Raw genomic sequence first — 7,500 nt, forward strand, 5'->3', positions numbered from 1 at the left:
TAGATATATCCCTAAGCCCCAGTTCCGAGTAACTATTGTTACTATTGTTATTGATGTTACTGTTATTGTCGTCGTCTTCGTCGTCACAGTTGTCGTCATCATCGTCGTCGTCGTTGTCGTCATCATCGTCATCATCGTCGTCATCGTCATCATCATCGTCATCGTCATCATCATCGCCGTCATCGTCGTCATCATCGCCGTCATCGTCGTCATCATCATCATCATCATCATCAAATTGCATATGTATGTGCATTTGCATGCATGTGTGCGTGTGTATATGTGTGCTTGTTTTGCACAAAAATCTATGTATCTTCCTAACACGTTCAAGATATGAACGAAAATACCTCATGCCCATTCATGAACAGATGTATCTAATTTCTTCCTCGTTGTCCTGAATCCACAGTGTACAAATGCAACAAAAGAACTGATTGAGAGCTTGCAAGAGAAACCAGGAGTTTCCACTGGTAACGGAGCTGTGCATTCAGCCATGTATTGGGGCGAAAACCTTTTCCTTTCCTGTTTGCCTACATCCTCGCTAATTGGTCTCTGTTTTCTCTCTCCACTCCTCCTCCCCCCCTCTCCCTCTCTTTCCCCCTCATTTTCTCGCCCCCCCATCAGTATGGGGGTCCTACCTTCAGGTGTATGGAGTCGTGTGGCGTTAGGAAGAAAATGTCTGGAAAATGTGTTTCTATGACAACGGTTAAGAAGGAAATAGTAAAGAACTGGTTTACCAATAGTGGTTAACGAATGGAAAAGACTTAGTAATCATGTAATGAACGCGAAAACTATCAGTTGTTTTAGGAGAAGGTTTAGATAACTTTATTGATGGGGATGGTAGTAGGTAATGGACATGGAACTGCGTAGTGTAGGCCTTATGGTCTCCTGCAGTCTCCTTCATTCTTATGTTTTTGTGAGTGGGAATCTACCGCCAACTGAACGACTGCAACCAGAATAAAATCATTAATCGTAGCGATTGCCTGCAGCATCTTAAAGACGGCGGCACACAAGACATTTCTAATTAGCATGCTACTTGCTTTCGCTACTTCGTTTGAGTGAGTACAGACGGCTTCGGTTACGTTCTTTTATTTTTCAAATTTCCAAAAATCAAGTTACTCTTGAGTCTGAGAATCTGAATGACGAACCGAGAGAGGTTAAACTTAGAATACGAATGTTAGACGCTTTGTTGAGAATATCCTCCGGAAGTCTAGAATTTTGTAACCGAAGCCGTTTCTACTCAAACGAAATAGCAAAAGCAAGTAGCATGCTAGCCTAATGGAAGGTGGGGGTGAGGAGGGGGGTGCTGAATAAAATCTCCAGACGACAGACTCAATAAGACTCGCAATTCGATCATGGTAACCAAAAGGTTGATCCTTTCAAAATTAAACGTTTCTTGCAAATGAATAAAGTCCATTAGCGCTGGCCAGAATAAAATGATTAATTTTTTACGAGGCAAACAATGTTTCCCTTAGCTGAATAAAATTCACTGGGGGTAAGTAGATACTGAAATGGTGAATTTCAGCGAAATGGTCAAGTGCAAAGAGACTCTTGAACGATTTATTATAACTCAGTTGAATAAAGCATACAAATAAGTGACCCCATACTGTTCTCATATTTCCTCTCCCTCTCTCTCCCCCTCTCTTTCTCTCTCTCTCTCTCTCTCTCTCTCGTTCTCTCTCCCCTCTCTCTCTCTCCTCCCTCTCCCCCTCTCTCTATCTCTCTCTCTCTCTTTCTCCCCCCCCCCTCTCTCTCTCTCTCTCTCTCTCTCTCTCTCTCTCTCTCTCTCTCTCCTCTCCCCTTCCTTCTCTCGTTCTCTCTCTCCCCTCTCTCTCTCTCTCTCTCTCCCCCCTCCCTCTCCCCCTCTCTCTATCTCTTTCTCTTTCTCTCTCCTCCCTTCCCCTCACTCTCTCTCTCTCTCTCTCTCTCTCTCTAGCTTTTAACAGAATGACCAATTCCATATCAATGAAACTGTCTCGCAAATTGCCCTAGATAGCCAGCATTCCACATGAACAAAGGTTAAATACAGTTAATTGGCAATACAAGGGCATCAAAGAGGGTCGAGTTAGGGTAAAATTAGGTCATATAAGGTTTGGCAGGTTATAATCTATGCGCGGTATAGATAGTGGACATACCTAAAATCCCCGTTCCATACAAGAATAGGGGTAGTGTGTGTGTGTGTGTGTGTGTGTGCGCGCGTGCGTGCGTGTGTGTGTGTTTGTATGTGTGTAAGGCGTGTGAGTGTGTTTGTGTGTATGGTGTGTGTGTGTGTGTGTATGGTGTGTGTGAGTGTGTGTGTATTTACCTAGTTGTATTTTTGTGTGTGTGTGTATGGTGTGTGTGTGAGTGTGTGTATTTACCTAGTTGTATTTTTGTGTGTGTATGGTGTTTGTGTGTGTGTGTGAAGGAAGAAGGTTAGGTTAGAGCAGTGGTTCTTAACCTGTGGGGAATTGCCCACTGGTGGGGAATGGCGGAGTTGCCAAGTGGGGAATGACCGGTCGGACAAAAACCACTGTTTTTTTTTTCTTTTTTTAATCGATGTGTTTTTGTTTCTTTTTGTTTGTTTCTGGTGTCTTCTTGTTGTCACATTAAGGGCCGTAAAATGGCACAAAAAAGCAAAGCGTATATTTACGTACTAAATACTGCATGGGATAAAATCGAATTTGTCAAAGACCGATGCTGTGGTGGGAAATGGAGAGTTGGCTCACTAAAAAGAGGGGAATTGGAGAAAAAAGGTTAGAGAAATAGTTTCTGGCCGAAACCACTGTCTAAAACAGGTAATAGGTCACTATATACACACACACACACACACACATATATATATATATATATATATAATTCCACAGTCTAACTAGTTTCTGCTGCCTTGCTTAAAGTTACCGAGGCACCTGTAAACGCCAAAGGGTTAATTACACCAGCCGTGAGGAATTTAGGTTTAATGACAAGAAGTCGTGTCATCCGACTTTGTAATAAAACTGGACACGAATTTCTGTCTCGTAGTCGCACGCATACACACACACACACACACGTGGCGCAGTGGTAGAGTTCCTGGCTGCCACTACAGCGGTCCGTGTTCGAATCCCGCCCAGGACTGAAATAATCTCAGCATCGCTGCGCTACGGGTCGTGTCTCCGAATTCTCGTGGGCGGGGTGTTGGGTGTGTGTGTGAGGTCACAACCTTACCCATAGATCAGTCATATATGAGCTCTGAGCTCTCTTCCGGAAGGGAAATAGCTGTCGATCACGAGTCCAACACGTGATTCAAGACCATGGTGAACCACATACACGTACATAATCACACGGACCGAAAATGTTGACGAGATATTAGATTGGACACCTCGTGTTTAGTCCTGTCCTTCGGAAAGGAAAGGTTTTAATGTGTGTTTGGGTGGAGCGGGGGAGGGGGGGGGACGGGGGTTAGTGGGTGGTTGTTGTGTGGGAGGGAGGGAGTGAGTTTGTCCGTCGAGAGCAAACGGGATAGTGGGATTGTGCGTGGGAAGCCTGTAGGTTCACTTCGAATCCTCGATATTAGCTGAGCAATTTCCTACTGCCCACACACGCATACAGTAAACTCAAACCTACCTCACTCTCTGTATCTCTCTGTCTCGATTTCTTTCTCTCCCTCTCTGTCTCTCTCTCTTTTTCTCTCACTTTCTCTTTCTCTCCCTCTCCCTCTTTCTCTTCCTCTCTTTCTTTCTCTCCCTCTCTCTTTCTCTCACTCTCTCTCTTTCTCTCCCTCTCTCTCTTTCTCTCCCTCTCCCTCTCTCTTTCTCTCCCTCTCCCTCTGTCTTTCTCTCTCTCTCTTTTTTCTCTCTTTTCCCTCTTTCTCTCTTTTTCCCCTCTCCCTTCCCCCTTTCCTCCCTCCCCTCTCTTCCCTTCTCCTCCCCTCTCCTCCCTTCTCCTCCCCTCTCCTCCCTTCTCCTTCCTTCTCCTCCCCTCTTCTTCCCCATCCTCCCCTTTCCTCTATCCAATCCTCCCTTTCCTTTCCTTTCCTCTCCACGTCTTCCTTCTCACTTCTCTTCTTCCTTTCCCTTTCCCTCCCGTCCCCTCTCCATCCCTCTTTCTTCTTACACCCTCCCCGTCCTTTCCCCTCTCCTTCGAAATGTCTCCATCGCTAATTCACAGAAACCAAAGGACAGATAAGATATATACTTTACACATTCTCGCAAGCGATCGGAGGGAATATCAGTAATGAAGATGATAGTATAAAACACAGATGTACTAAAATGCGACACAGACGCATAAACAAACAAATTAGAAAAGAGGGGGAACGAAGTGTGTTAATGGCTACTCGAACATGATTTCTCCCCATTTGATCATATTTATTGATTTTGTTGCGAGGCCGCTTGGTGGCAAAACTCGTCCAATTAGTGATCGTCGTCGTCGTCGTCGTCGTCGTCGTCGTCGTCTTGGTGTTAGGCGAGTTCGCGTTGGCTGTTCATTCACTCGCTTCCTGTCCTTAATTGGTTGAGGCAATTACTCTGGGATACTTGTAACACAAACATACATCCTCCCACACACACGCCCTCGTTTGGGCTCTCACCAGTTATTATAATTTCAATTTTATCTTCCTTCTCTCCTCCTCGTTCTCCTCGTCTTCCTCCTCCTCCTCCTCCTCGTCTTTCTCCTTTTGGTTCTCCTCCTCCATCTTCTAGTCCTCCCCCTTCTCTTCCTCCTCCTCCTCTTCGTCTTCCTCCTTTTGGTTCTCCTCCTCCATCTTCTAGTCCTCCCCCTTCTCCTCCTCCTCCTCCTCCTCCTCCTCCTCCTCCTCCTCCTCGTCCTCGTCCTCGTCCTCTTTTTGGTTCTCCTCCTCCATCTATTGGTTCTCCCCCCTTCTCCTCCTCCTCCTCCTCATTTTTCTCTTCTTCCTCATCCACACACTTCTCCCTCTCCTCCTTCACCTTGACCTTTACTTTCACCTTCTTCTCTTACTTCTCCTTCCCCTCCTTCACTTCCACCTTCACTTTTACCTCTTCCTCCTCCTCTTCCCTCCTCCTCAGTACTTCCCCCCTCACCTCCCCTCCCCTGAGGATCACGCAGCCCACCCAATCGGTAAACCGTGTACCTGTCGGTTCGCTTCCGCACCCATCTGCAACCGCCCCCCCCTCTCCCCTTCCCCCCTTCCCCCGCCTCCCCTCCCCCCCCTCCCCCCTTCCCACGGCTTTCGGGTTCCTGGAAACCCAGGGATGCGCGTTTGTGTTAACGGGATGAGAAAGCCAATGGCTCGGACCTTAATGAGGAACCGACCTGAAGGACCAGACTCTTCGGACGTGAAAGAGTCTTCTTCCTCTCCGTCTTCTTCAGCAGTGTAACGTGACACATTTTGAATGATTTTTGGTTTCGGGAAGGGGAAGGAAAGGGAAGGGGAGGGGGAAAAGGAGGGAAGAGAAAAGGAGCGGAGGGGAGGAATTGGGAGAGGAGGGAAGAGAATAGGAGCGGAGGGGAGGAATGGGGAGAGGAGGGAAGAGAATAGGAGCGGAGGGGAGGAATGAGTAGGGGAGGGCGAGGAAGAGGAGGGGAGGGGGAGATGAAAGGGGGAGCGGGAGAGAAGAGGAGAGAAGGAAAGGAAAGAGGAGGGGAGAGGGGGAGAGGAGGTATAGGTGAGGAGGCTACAACAGGAGGCGTGTAACTGTAGGAGAGGAGGGAGAGGGGAATTAGATGCCTCAGAGGGTTCGAACTCGGACCCAAAATGTGTCCAGAACCATCGAGGCTTCCACGTTTAGATCAGGTTTTTTATGCGATCAACTATGTTCGGTTTGGATACAATTCAACAAGAGTAAGTTAAGACGAGAGTATCGCCGTCATTTCCTTCCTTCAAAAGACCTTTAATCAAAATAAATTACAGAACAAAATTGTTTAGCATATCATAGTACATCGAAGAACATGGTACCTACGTATAGAATTAGGTGCAATTATAATTAAACCAAAAATACGCCCCCCCAAAAAAAAAAAAAAAATGGCGGTTTTTGAACCCGCGGAAATACGCCAGCCAATGGTTTTGGCGGAAAATAGGCCCTGTAGGAGCGTCGGCCTGCTTTGTCGTTTAATTAAATTCCGAGGGAATGTTATCAGGTTACTTGGTTAGGTTAATGTCTCAGGTTAGGTTTCGTGGAGGTACAAGAGACCTATTGGTCGTTACACAGCTGACCTAATCTATCACTATCGTCACTATCATGTTTCTTTGTTTTTTTGTCTAATTTTATTTATTTATTTGTTTATTTATTGTCCATAAGAAACCGCCACTAATAGAAAAGGAACAGGAAAATCACCACAACATAGCGTAATGTTATGGCTGATTCTATACTATAACCAGCCACTGCAGTCGAATTATGATATTCTTGTCCTAATTTACCCCATTTGGCACGTCACCCGTGTTCAAAAGGTCAAATAAGGTAAAACTCCCTGTCTTATCTCCCAAACCCTTCGGACGTCGTCCTCATGACATCAGTTTTGTTGACGTCATGACGTCATAATTTTGTTGACGTCACTATTACGTCATCGCCTGTCGCCACAAACACAACATAGCGCTGAGCAACAAAGTCTATTACATCAATTCTGTCGACGTCATGACGTCATATTTTTGTTGTCATCATTACGTCATGGTTTTGTTGGCGTCATCATTACGTCATTATTTTTGTTGACGTCATCATTACGTCATCGCGGTCGCCATTGTCCAGGTTTTGTTTGCAGGCACATAAACACAACGTAACACTGAGCATAAAGTCTTGTAATATGGCGGAGCGGCATCTAAGCAGCCTCGGAATTACTCTGAACACGTAAGTACGGGAGAATTGGGCGTAAAAGCTTAAAAGAATAAAGCTTTGCCATCGGGGAACATAAATGTAGGAAAAGTTTGGCCGTAAAGACGGTGGAGACCGGCAGACAATAGTTGGGGAGTTTTTTTTTATATCTGTGCCTTGTATGTCCAAATAGTCGACTTGTTCAATGCGCAAACTGTGACCGTGGATTTCTTTAAACAAAAGAAAATGGCCTCTGTTGTAAAACTGGTAATGTGTGAAATATATAAAATAACCAAGAAAGTCGAGAAAATAGTAGTCGCAAATCGTCCCCCAAGCAACCTAGGTGGTCGTATTGAGTATAATTTATGCAAATGTAGCATTTTGGTTTGGGAAATGATTTTCCCATCCATGTAAGTGTAATTGATGTTCGGAAAAATGTAGATAATGAGTTAGACACTCAAAAAATTATTTATGTAACTATATTTGTAAAGGAGGGAGTGAACATGAGGAGACGTCCTAGGATGAGGTGGATGGATGGGGTGAAGGGGGCTTTGGGGAAGAGGGGAATGTCTGTTGAGGAAGGACGGGAGAGGACAAAAGACAGGGGTGAATGGAGAATGGTTGTATATGGATGATGATGTGATTGCATGAGGTGGAATGGGCGGGGGGATGGGGTAGCATGTGTGAGCAAAATTTGACGCAGCCCGAAGGGATTTCTCCCCGTCTTCTCCTTTTATGCATGGGGGGACGGAGAGGGGTGGGGTCG

Source organism: Oratosquilla oratoria, chromosome 5 (assembly GCF_046742065.1).
Source record: "Oratosquilla oratoria isolate Oo_2021 chromosome 5, ASM4674206v1, whole genome shotgun sequence".
NCBI classification, from domain to species: Eukaryota; Metazoa; Arthropoda; class Malacostraca; order Stomatopoda; family Squillidae; genus Oratosquilla; species Oratosquilla oratoria.